This window comes from Hyla sarda, chromosome 7 (assembly GCF_029499605.1).
Source record: "Hyla sarda isolate aHylSar1 chromosome 7, aHylSar1.hap1, whole genome shotgun sequence".
In the NCBI taxonomy this organism is placed as follows: domain Eukaryota; kingdom Metazoa; phylum Chordata; class Amphibia; order Anura; family Hylidae; genus Hyla; species Hyla sarda.
In genome coordinates, this window is record NC_079195.1 from 65,699,599 (window position 1) to 65,713,036 (window position 13,438).

The following is a 13,438-nucleotide window of genomic DNA, read 5'->3' on the forward strand; positions in this document are numbered from 1 at the left end:
CCACCACCTCCTCGCTGTGTCATTCAGCCACTATATGTTCTCCTCATGTTGCTGCCATCTCCACTCTGTGTCATTCAGCCACTGTATGGTCTCCTCATGCTGCTGGTACCTCCACGCTGTCTCATTCAGCCACTATATGGTCTCCTCATGCTGCCGCCACCTCCATGCTGTGTCATTCAGCCACTATATGGTCTCCTCATATTGATGCCACCTTCAGGCTCTGTCATTGTGCCACTCTGCGACAGTGATTCTAATAGCGACGCCTCTGATCTGCATGTCATACTGAATAACAGTATTATTTCACTAACCCAGCACACACCCAAAGTGTTCTAAACCCCTATTGAGGCTCTCTGTAGGCCAGAAACAGCCGTTTTCAATAGCAATCCACTGCAAATAAATTTGAAACTGAAAATAATCTCGGCGAATCAGCTGAATCGGATTTTTAAAAAATTCGCTCATCTCTAGTCAGCATAATCGTCTGTCAAGTGTAAAGTCAGTGTGGGACTGCATAATTGTGTCCAAGTCCACTACAAGTCCCAGCAAGCCAACAAATCTCCTAAAGTCCACTGGTCACCTCCTTGGGACTAAATTGAGCAGTAAAGACTTTAACATCTGTCTGCCTCAGTAAAGCTGAAATTGTTCCGTAACCTTGCGTCGGAGTGATTATTTACCCCGCGCCTGGCCCAGGAACCAGCGGCCATACCTCGGGTGGTGTAGAGGATAACCACGCCCTGACATCACAAACACAAGTGGTTAATGCCATCTGCCCCAAGGTTAACAACATCTGCCCTTCCATTACACCCTCACCACAACTGTTGGCATCACGAACAGGATACGGGTGTGTGCCTTATACCAAAAAGAACCCCTCAGTATGAACTGTGTCCAGTATTGCAAAATCCGCTTGTCCGCGTGACAGAAATTGCACCTGAAATTGTATGGGACTTTGTCAGCGAAACTTGTATGTCGAGAGGCGCTTGTGAAATACAGGGGGAGGTGAAGAAATGTTTATTGTCTGCCATTGTGAACAGTGTTGAAGTTGTGCAGCGCTGTGTAAAATCCGTACCTGAAGGGGTTAATCTGGTCCAGCAATTCCCACTTGAGCGTTCACAGCTCTGCCCATGTCAGTCCCCAGCGGTGATGCCTCTACTCAGCGAGGAGGAACCAAAAGGATCGCCCTGTGTTGCACGGAGGAAGACTTTCCTGACCGGACCCAAATAGGAAGTTCCCTGGGTGCAGCCATCTTAGAAACCCCCACGAGATGTCTGAACCCAGTACCACAGATCAACTGGGTGCCAGTGCACCTCCATCTTCCACGGCGAGCAAACCACCTTGTCCAGCAACTAGTGTTCTGGCTTATGCAAGCATCAACAACCCTGGTGTTCCAGCGACCGCACTGGTATTCATGGGGAATCCTGTCCCTCCTACCTACAATGGAGACCCCTTCATCCTGAGGGATTTCAAACAGAGGATCCAGAGCGTGTTTGTCTTTTACTCTTTCCCTCCTAACCAACAGGTGCAACTGCTAACGGGACAACTCCAGGGACCGGCACTAGAGGAATTCTGCACCTGGCCAGCATTTGAGAAGGCGAGGGTGGAACAGATTTTTGAAGGACTGTACAAGGTATTTGAGTCACATTCTCAATCAGAGGTATGTCTCCGGCTGTATGAAAGGTGACAAAAGCCAGGTGAGACCCCGAGAGCGTATGCTGTAGCCCTACACAATGCCTTAGAGAATGTCCAGAAGTTAGATGGTATAACTCCCAAGCAAGGCAACAAAGTGTTAATGGACACATTTATTGATGGAGCTCATAATAAGTGGGAAAAGGCCCAGCTGAGAATGTTATCGGTCCAAAACCCCAACATGTCATTTCCTGCTTTCAAGAGACTAGCTATCCAAGTGATTGAGTCCGGAACTGAGTTTGAAGATGTCTGTGCTCCCCTTGCACCTGCTCAGGAACCACTAGGGGCGACAGCCAGGCCTATATCATCACCGTACCCTGTCCCCGCCCAAGTACAACCTACTCTGCCAGTCACCACAGTCTCAGATCTACAGAGTGTTAAGCAGGACATTGAACAATTGACTAAAGCTGTTAGGGGCTTGCCGCCCGGCCTGCTCCACCTGGCTGTGAACAATCCTTACCTAGGAAACCTACCCCTGCTCCTGCTCCCCGCAATCCCAGTTACTGTAACCCTCCACCCAATAGATATTCGGGGACTCAGAGACCTTTGTGCACCTATTGTAACAAGCCCAGCTATTGGAAAATGCTGCGCTGGGATTTAAACGGATTCACCCTGAGATCGAGGACCAGCCCTCAGGAAAACAGTCATCAGGTCCAACCCCTGAACGACCTAAATCAGGACTCTCACTTTATGTTCCCTCCTGCCCCCTTGTAATGGTTGTTGTAGAAGGTGTACCTTTAGAAGCCTTAATAGATACAGGGTCACAAGTGTCTACCATATCTAAATGTGTTTTCTATCAGCATTGCGATGCTAGTCTATTGTGTAAGCCTGATGATGTTAATTTCAGAGTAGTTGCAGGTAATGGGCAACCAGTCCCCAGACATGGATTCTGGGAGCCAACCATTCAATTGGACGAACAGGGCAGGGAGTGATTGTAACTAAGGTAACAGATAAGGGGTCTGCCAAATCTATATTGGGGATGACCATTAGGAGAAATAGTTTAACTGAGATACTAGATGCCTTGTATGCCTCTCTTCCCCATATACCCTCTTCAGACCAGCAGGCTGTGCAGCACTACCTGAAAGTCCTACAGGCAGAACAGAAGTTTGCCAACAAGCAAGGCGAGATATGCAGAGTACGAGTCCAAGACATTAGGTGGGTGACCTTGCAACCCAACACTGAGACCATCGAATCGGGACTATCAGGCCCTGCTGGAACCCATGCAGCTAGAAGATAATCCATTAGTCCGAGCTGTGAGAAGTCTCGTCACCGTCTCAAATGGAAGCGTTCCAAGTACGGTTAGTGAGCCTGTCTGATTCTGCTACTGTTTTACCCAAGTACACTGCAGTGGCTAAGTTGTACCTCCTAGAGTCGAGAGACATCGTGACTGAATGTCTAGTGGCCCGACAGTGTGCGGCTCAAGTCACCGGTGGATCCAGTACTAATCTCCCAAAACCCTGGTGGGCGTAGCCTCAGGTTGGGGATGCTACTACCCCACGGGACCAGGTCAAGGGAGTCATCAACATCGCCAAGAGGTAACATGAAGCTTTCTGTAAGCACCCAACAGACTTCGGAAAAACTTAGACGGACGTGATTCAAGAAAGTCAGAGTCCCTGGACGATGCCACTTGTCCTAGTCAAAAAGAAGGATGGAACAATCCGCTTCTGTGTTGACTATAGGAAACTGAACAATGTCACACATAAGGACGCTTATCCTCTGCCACAAATTGAGGAGACACTTACTGCTCTTGGGTCTGCTGGGTACTGGCAAGTGGCAAGTGCCCATGGCCTCAGGATCGGGAGAAGACCATCTTCGTGACACCCATGGGGTTGTTTGAGTTCAAAAGTATTGCAATGCCCCTGCTATATTCCAGCGTCTGATGGAAAGGTGCCTGGGACATCTGAATTTCCAAAGTGTCTTATTGTTCCTGGACGATGTCATCGTGTATTCCTGGTCTTACCAGGAACACATCAGTCATCTGTCAGACGTCTTTCAAGTTTTGATCAAATATGGGCTGAAGATCAAACCATCAAAGTATCACTTGCTCAAACCCCAAGTCCATTACCTGTGCCACGTTGTCAGCGCAGAGGGAGTTCAACCAAGGCCTGAAAAGGTTGATGCTGTCAAGAACTGGCCTACACCGCGCACAGAGAAGGATGTCAGGAGCTTCCTGGGATTCGCTGGCTACTACCGCCATTTCATCCCACACTTCACCCAAATTGCAGAACCCCTTACAGCTTTCCTGTGGGGAACAACAAAGGAGAATTACAATGGAAGACTACCTATTGATTGGGGGCGAAGAGCAAGAGACAGCGTTTCAAGCTCTCAAGCGTTTGCTGACACAGCCACCCATCTTGGCGTATCCGGATTACAGTCAGCCGTTCCTATTGTAAACCAGAATGTTGTTACCACCCTTGTGGACGGTGAGTCCAGGTCCGAGAAAGTTAAAGAAGACCTTTATACCTGGAAGACTATACAGGATGAAAGTCGAGTCATGGGGAATCTGTTGGACTACCTGCTGGTGAAAAAGGTACCAACCCATCTACACTGGGCCCATTGTGACTACGAGTTGAAGCATCTGTGGCGACAGAGGAAGCGACTGTTTGTGCACAAAGGACTATAGTCCCGAAATTCTTTGGACCCGGTCTCTGGTGATCGACTTCATCAGATTCTAGTTCCCCGAAGAGATGCGGCGATGGTCCTCAACGCATATCATGACCAGTCGGGACACTTTGGAGTCCACAAGACTGAAGCCACTGTTCGGTGAAGGTTCTACTGGATTGGAATGTGGAGTGACATTGAGAAATAGTGCAGTGAATGCTCTGTCTGTAACATCACCAAGAATGTGCGCAAGGATACAAGAGCACTGCTCCACTCCATCCTGAGTGACAGTTGGTCACACTAGACCATGTGAAATTGTCTCCTACCTGGTCCGGGTATACCTGTGCTCTCACCATGGTGGACCACTTCTCTAAGTGGGTTATTGTTGTCCCCATCAAAGATCTCACAGCCAAGATGGCGGCCCTGGGTCTGTTTTAACTAACCGTGGAACGGCCTTCGAGGCTCAACTCTTTCAAGAACTCTGTCAATTGCATGACTGCAAGAAACTCAGAACCACCGCCTATCACACTCAGGGAAATGGGCTCTGTGAGGGGATCAATCAAGTCTTCATCCATATGCACGACCAGAAGAATGGCCCCGGTTACTACCTGAGTTGCTGGAGATTTATACCGTAATAATACTGTGCACTGTTCTTCTGGGTATACCCCTTTCTACTTGATGATGGGACAACACAGGTAACTGCCTAAAGATCGGACGTTCGGGTCACAAAGCCCCGATCAACAATTCGCCTCAAGTATCCCCCGAGTGGGTTTCTGATCATCAAAGGAGGATTCAAGAGGCCAAAGAGATCGTCAGTAAAAAGATGGACGAGGCCCGACAAAGGCAGCAGGACGACTACAACCATCATACCAAGCCACTACAGGTGGGCGACAAAGTCTGGTCAAGAAAATTCCAGAGAACGGGCAAGTTGGAATCCATCTGGGAGACGGAGCCTTATACAGTGATGGCTATTCCCTACCCTGAGGCCAATGTCTATGAAGTTCAGAAGAACTTGGCTGACATCAAGAACGGGGCTTGGCTGAGTGCAGTATGACTCACCGACCACCGGCAACCAGGAAAAGGATTGGGGCGGAGACAAGAGCGGGTTACTGGAGGCACCGGGGGAGCAACAGCAGGTATGTATATTTAATATTTTACTGCTGGCAGTCTGAATGGCAATTTTTGCATCCTGGAGTACTCCTTTAAGTTAGAGAAATATATATTGTGAAAACCCCTCTTATCATAAATCATCCTGTACAGATTAACATTAGGGTAGAGTTACATGTAACAGATCCACAGCGTATTTTACGCTGCGGATTCGCCGATGACTTGACTCTTTAGAGTGCCTCCTGCTGTTTTCCCCCTTGTGTGCTGTTCACAACAGCAATCTGCCACTAACAAGCAGCGTCACAGCGAGTCACCGCGGGCACATGCTATGTACTCGGAAACATCATGGAGTGGCTCGTAGCGGCGGAAAACAGCAGGAAAACAGCTGGAGGCACACTATAGGGTCAAGTCATTGACGGATCAGCAGAGTAACATACACTACTGATCTGTTACATGTGACCGTACCCTAAGGGTGCATTCATATGTGCGTATTTTTGCTGCAGATTTGCTTCAGCAGATTTTGCTGCCCATTGACTTCAATGGGCATCAAAATCTACCACAGCAAATCTGCAGCAGAAAATGTATTGAATCTGTGGGGGGAGGGGGGGGGGGCGATTTGTGGGCTGCACAAGTTCAGCCATCCTGAATAATGATATCTGCTTGTTCATGAGGTGATCATAGAATTTGGGGTCCGGAGGCAGCGTGTGTACGTATGGTGTGTGTGTATGTACTGTATGTATGAATGATGTGTGTGTATAAATGATGGGTGGGTATGTACTGTATCTATGATGTATGAATGATGTGTGTATGTACTGTATATATGATGTATGAATGATGTGTGTGTATAAATGATGTGTGTATGTACTGTATGTATGATGTATGAATGATGTGTGTGTATGAATGATAGATGTGTGTAACCTCTTAAGGACATAGAACATCCTGGCACCCTGGGCTTTAAGGACCCAGGACGTACTAGTACGTCCTGGTGTTTCTCCGGTCTCTGCCGCGCCCCGGGCAGAGATCAGAATTGCTGGCCGGCTGAAATCTTTCAGCAGGCTTGCCGTGCATATGCCCGAGGGGTGTCCCGGGACCCCCGGATGTCGGCGATCGCCGGAGATCGCTTGTGAATTCACGCAAGCGATCTTCGGCGATTCGGGTAATTCGGGTCACTTGTGACCCGATGACCGCAAAATACAGGGTTATCAGGGGTGTACCATACACCACCAATCACCTGCCGTTGCTGGGGAGCGGTGACAATACTGTCACCGCCCCAGCAAAGCTACTATTGGCCAGCGATCGTCTGGCCAATAGTAGCGCGGCAGAGGAGGGGTTAACGGTCCTCCTCCCGCCGCTGTACCCGCTCGCTGCGTTCAGTCAGCGGGTACAGCAGCGCAGAGAGGACCGTGGATCCCCCCTCAGAGCTCGGGAGCCCCCTCAGGAGCCGTTAGAATAGGGATAGTCTCTTGCAGGGACAGGTAGGTGAAAAAGTGTCAATAAAAGTTATTAAAAGTGAAAAAAAAGGAAAAAAAAGTAACTTTATATATAAGTTATTATATAAAGTTTAGCACCACATACATACTTCCCCGGCCTCCCCCCCCCCCCCGCCACTCTCCCCCCCCTCCACTGTAGAAAAAAGGCGATGGCCCGCCGGGCATTTTCGGCAGCGGAGGCTTACGCTTTTTTAGCCTCCGACTCCGAATCTGCCAGTGAGGACGATGAAGATCCAACTTTTTTGTGTTCTTCATCGCACGCGCCACGCACGCGCCACGCACCCCCCATGAGAGTGACCCAGTGGCCGACACTAGTACGAGTGGCAATGCCGCTCGTAATAGGAGTCCGGCCCCCCAGACAAGTGCACCGGAGCCCCCTTCCGATGACCCTGTCTGGAGCCCCCCAGAGGGTTATCAGCCACGGATTCCTGAGTTTGTTGGCGACTCGGGAATCCGGATTGACACAGCTGGGTTCACTGATCTGGACTTTTTAAAGTTTTTTTTCAGTGACAGCCTGGTCAATCTAATGGTGGAGCAAACGAACTTGTACGCCCAGCTGTTCATTGCTCACCACCCCGATTCCTTTTTGGCCAGGTCCAATGAATGGCGCGCCATTGATGCAGCGGAAATGAGGACATTTTGGGGCCTCTCGCTGGATATGGGCCTGGTCAAAAAACCAAGTGCTCGTCATTACTGGAGCGGTGACGTCCTCTATCAGACCCTGCTATACAGTATGGCGATGACACGGAAGCGATTCGGAAATTCCTGCATTATGCAGATAATGCGGCATGTCCGCCCCAAGGTGTTCCCACCCATGACCGGCTTTACAAAGTGAGGCCGGTCATCGATCACTTTGGGGCCAAATTTTTGGAGGCCTACGTACCGCTCAGGGACCTCTCGGTAGATGAGTCTCTCATCAATTTTAAGGGGAGACTCATCTTCCGCCAGTATATTCCCTCAAAGCGGGCGCGGTATGGCGTGAAGCTCTATAAACTCTGCGAGAGTACCTCCGGGTACACTTGCAGGTTTAGAGTATATGAGGGACGAGATTCCCGTATTGAACCCCCAGATTGTTCCCCCACTCTGGGTGTTAGCAGGAAAATCGTTTGGGACCTTATGCACCCATTGATGAATAAGGGTTACCACGTATACGTGGATAACTTTTATACCAGCATCTCTCTGTTCACATCCCTTTCCGCCAGATCCACGTCCGCTTGTGGGACCGTGCGGAAGAACCAGAGAGGCCTCCCTCTAAATTTGGTCCAGACGCCTATCCCCAAGGGTGAGTCCCGTGCCCTGACCCATGATAACCTGTTGTTGGTGAAGTATAAGGATAAGAGGGATGTCCTTATACTCACCACTATTCATGGGAATGGCAGCACCCCTGTCCCTGTGCGAGGTACCGTGGGACCGGTCCTCAAGCCCGATTGTATTCTGGACTACAATCGGTATATGGGGGGAGTTGATCTCTCAGATCAAGTCCTCAAGCCATACAACGCCATGCGGAAAACACGGGCATGGTACAAAAAAGTTGCGGTCTACATGGTACAGGTTGCCATGTACAACGCTTTTGTACTATCCCAGTACGCTGGCAACACAGGGACATTCCTCCAGTACCAAGAAGAAGTCCTAAGGTTCCTGATCTTTGCTGACCGGGAAAGATCAGGCCGGACTTCCCAAGGGTCTGGAGTTATAGGCGCCAGGATCGTCCCAGGCCAGCACTTTCCAGGTGTGATCCCCAACACTGGAAGGACGGGACGATCTCAGAAAAAAAAGAGAGCGTGTCACAGGAAGGGGAGACGGAAGGACACCACGTATCAATGTGACACTTGCCCAGATAATCCGGGCCTCTGCATAGGCTGCTTCAGGGAGTATCACACTTCCATGGAGCCCTAAATTTTCCCTTTTCATTTGAATTTTCCATAATTTGACCAATGTACCTGTTACGCCGAGCGCTCCGGGTCCCTGCTCCTCCTCGGAGCGCTCACGGCGTCTCTCTCCCTGCAGCGCCCCGGTCGGTCCCGCTGACCGGGAGCGCTGCACTGACATGGCCGTCGGGGATGCGATTCGCACAGCGGGACGCTCCCGCTCGCGAGTCGCATCCCAAGTCACTTACCCGTCCCGGTCCCCTGCTGTCATGTGCTGGCGCGCGCGGCTCCGCTCTCTAGGGCACGCGCGCGCCAGCTCTCTGAGACTTAAAGGGCCAGTGCACCAATGATTGGTGCCTGGCCCAATTAGCTTAATTGGCTTCCACCTGCTCCCTGGCTATATCTGCTCACTGCCCCTGCACTCCCTCGCCGGATCTTGTTGCCTTGTGCCAGTGAAAGCGTTTAGTGTTGTCCAAAGCCTGTGTTACCTGAACTTCTGCTATCCATCTTGACTACGAACCTTGCCGCCTGCCCCGACCTTCTGCTACGTCTGACCTTGCCTCTGCCTAGTCCTTCTGTCCCACGCCTTCTCAGCAGTCAGCGAGGTTGAGCCGTTGCTAGTGGATACGACCTGGTTGCTACTGCCGCAGCAAGACCATCCCGCTTTGCGGCGGGCTCTGGTGAACACCAGTAGCCTCTTAGAATCGGTCCACCAGCACGGTCCACGCCAATCCCTCGCTGACACAGAGGATCCACTACCTGTAAGCCGAATCGTGTCAGTACCAAGTCCAGAGTACATTACAAAATTTAACCCCCATAAATCACAAAATTGCCCCAAAAAACCTGAGAAAAAAAAAAAACCTGATAAGACCTCTGGGGGTGTTTTTTTCAGAAATTGGTCATAGGTCACTGAGTCACTATCATCGGGGACTTTTTATGTTGCCTGAAATGCGCAGCGCTCTCTCTCCACCTGAGCGGGTGCGCATTTGAGGCAACAGATTAGGGACGGCCACACACATCACATTCCAAAATGATGATTCAGAGCATGGGGTTTGGGGCGGGCATATTTTTTTTAGTTTTGGCTATGCTCTGGGTCATCATTCTGGGAATATATCCTTATTTTTTATTATGATTTATAATTTTCTGGCCCACTGTACCCCATATTACGGGCCTCTGTACCCCACCTGTCTACCCCAGTTACGGCCCGTTGTCCCCCATAGTGTTCCCCTATTTTAGGGCTCAGTGCTCCCCCCCATTAATGCTCTTTGAGGGGGGGTCCCACATCCTGGCTCCATATCAAGCTCAAGGTCCCTGACTACGCTCCCACTCAAGCAAGACCTGCTGTGCACCCGCCATGCCAAATTCATCAAAAAATAACGTATGTCCTTATTCCAAATAAATGTATTTACAAATTGTGGGGGGTATTTTCTGCTATGAACCCTTGTAAAAATGTAAAATTTTGGGGAAAACCCACATTTTAGTGAAAAAACAAAAAAATGTATTTGACATATGCAAAAGTCGTGAAACCCCTGTGGGGTATTAAGGCTCACTTTACCCCTTGTTATGTTCCTCAAGGGGTCTAGTTTCCAAAATGGTATGCCATGTGTTTTTTTTTTTTGCTGTCCTGGCACCATAGGGGCTTCCTAAATGCGGCATGTCCCCCCCCATTTCAGCAAAGTTTGCAAATGTGACTCCTTCTCTTCTGAGCATTGTGGCGCCCCTGCAGTGCACTTGATGTCCACTTATGGGTTACTTCCATACTCAGAAGAGATGGGGTTACAAATTTTGGGGGGTATTTTCTGCTATCAACCCTTGCAAATATGTGAAATTTGGGGAGAAACACACATTTTAGTGAAAAAAAAATAATTTTTTTTTGCATATGCAAAAGTTGTGAAACCCCTGTGGGGTATTAAGGCTCACTTAATTCCTTGTTACGTTCCTCAAGGGGTCTAGTTTCCAAAATAGTATGCCATGTGTTTTTTTTTTTGCTGTCCTGGCACCATAGGGGCTTCCTAAATGCGACATGCCCCCCTAGCAAAAATTGCTCTCAAAAAGCCAAATATTACTCCTTCTCTTCTGAGCATTGTAGTTTACCCATAGTGCACTTCAGGTCAACTTATGGGGTACCGCCATACTCAGATGAGATGGGGTTATAAATTTTGGGGGGTCTTTTCTGTTATTAACCCTTGCAAAAATGTGAAATTTGAGGGGAAAAACACATTTTAGTGACATTTTTTTTTTTTTTACATATGCAGAAGTCGTGAAACACCTGTGGGGTAGTAAGGCTCACTTAATTCCTTGTTATGTTCCTCAAGGGGTCTAGTTTCCAAAATGGTATGCCATGTGTTTTTTTTTTTGCTGTTCTGGCACCATAGGGGCTTCCTAAATGCGACATGCCCCCCTAGCAAAATTTGCTCTCAAAAAGCCAAATATTACTCCTTCTCTTCTGAGCATTGTAGTTTGCCCGTAGTGCACTTCAGGTCAACTTATGGGGTACTGCCATACTCAGAAGAGATGGGGTTACAAATTTTGGGGGGTCTTTTCTGCTATTAACCCTTGCAAAAATGTGAAATTTGAGGGGAAACACACATTTTAGTGTTTTTTTTTTTTTTTTACATATGCAGAAGTCGTGAAACACCTGTGGGGTATTAAGGCTCACTTAATTCCTTGTTATGTTCCTCAAGGGGTCTAGTTTCCAAAATGGTACGCCATGTGTTTTTTTTTTTTTGCTGTCCTGGCACCATAGGGGCTTCCTTTTTTTTTTCCTTAAATATCTTTTTTTTCTTTTAAATATAAAATTTACAAAACTACAGTATACGATTCAGATACACATAACAACACCAATAAAAAAAAAGGCCATATAGCCATGCTTGTACTTGACTACGTCCGGGCGGGGGTTTATGGTGAGTTTCCCGCTAGGAGTTTGAGCTATGATGGAAAATTTGCCACAGCTTAAATTTGAAGCAGGAAACTCACTGTAAACCCGCTTGTGTGAATGTACCCTGACAGACTATGCATGCTGGGAGTTGTAGTTTTGCAGCAGCTGGAGGCACTGGTTGGAAAACCCGAGTTAGGTTCTGTTACCTAACTCAGTATTTTCCAACCAGTGTGCCTCCAGCTGTTGCAAAACTACAACTCCCAGCATGTACTGATGCTGGGAGTTGTAGTTATGCAACAGCTGGAGGCACGCAACTATAACTCCTAGCATGCCGAGACAGCCGTTTGCTGTTCGTGCATGCTGGGAGTTGTAGTTTTTCAAGATCTAGAGGGCCACAGTTTAGATGCCACGGCACAGTGATTTCCAAACTGTACCTCTAAATCTTGCAAAACTACAAATCCCAGCATAACCAAACAGCAAACGGCTGTCTGGGCATGCTGGGAGTCGTAGTTTTGCAACATCTGGAGGGCTACAGATAAGAGACCACTGTATAGTGGTCTCCAAACTGTGGCCCTCCAGATGTTGCAAGGCAACAAGTCACCTACTGGCTTCCATTAGTAGCAGGATCGCCGCCCGCCGCCGATCGCCGCCCGCTTTCGGTAAGGGACCTCCGACGCGGCTCCCAGCACAGTTCCCCCGCTCTTCCAGGACTGCTGTAGGTGGGCAGAGCAGGACCGAACTTTAACCCCCCCCCCTGATCTGCTATTGGTTGGTCACCTCTGACTGACCAATAGCAGGGAAAGGAGGGGTGGCACTCATACCACCTCACTCCTATCCCTTCAGGGGGAACAGTGCTGTCTTGTCAGCCCCGATCCTCCTTATTTTCCTGGTCACCGGGTCACTGGAGATCCGTTTTACCTGGGATCTTTGCAGATCGCGATAGCTGACATGAGGGGGGGGGGGGGGTAGAGTGGTCACGCTTCGTTCAACGCCCTGTTACCAGTGGTGAACAGAAAAGCCGAGAGCCCTTAAAGGGGTATTCCAGGCAAAACCTTTTTTTAATATAAATCAACTGGCTCCTGAAAGTTAAACAGATTTGTAAATTACTTCTATTAAAAAATCTTAATCCTTCCAATAGTTATTAGCTTCTGAAGTTTTCTGTCTAACTGCTCAATGATGAGCAGTTAGACAGAAAACAACAACTCAACTTCAGAAGCTAATAACTATTGGCTCCGTTCAACGCCCTATTACCGGTGGTGAACAGAAACGCAGAGAGCCCTTAAGTCCCAGGATGCCCTAAGAAACTAAGAAGACACTGTGAAGTACGGGGATATACTCGGCAGGCCTGGAGAAATATTTTTCTAAAAGATGTTTTTATGTACTTGATGTATTTCTAGGTGTATATTAATATATATATATATATATATATATATATATATATATATATGTCAAAGAAGAAAGCAGCACTCCTAAAGCGTGAGTAGGTGCGTCCAGCTAGGTTCCGGGTCCAGGATCCTGCTTACGTAGTTCCAAGGAAAATGCTGTGGCACTCAAGGTATGGTGAAAAAATTTAAACTATTTATTCATCCCAAATGTGCAAAGAGCGACGCTTTGATGGTCTCACACCATCATTATCAAGCCACTTGATAATGATGGTGTGAGACCATCGAAAAGTTGCTCTTTGCACATTTGGGATGAACAAATAGTTAAAATGTTTTCACCATACCTTGAGTGCCACAACATTTTCCTTGGAAATATAAATAAATATATATATATATATATATATATATATATGTACACAAATCAAAAAAATG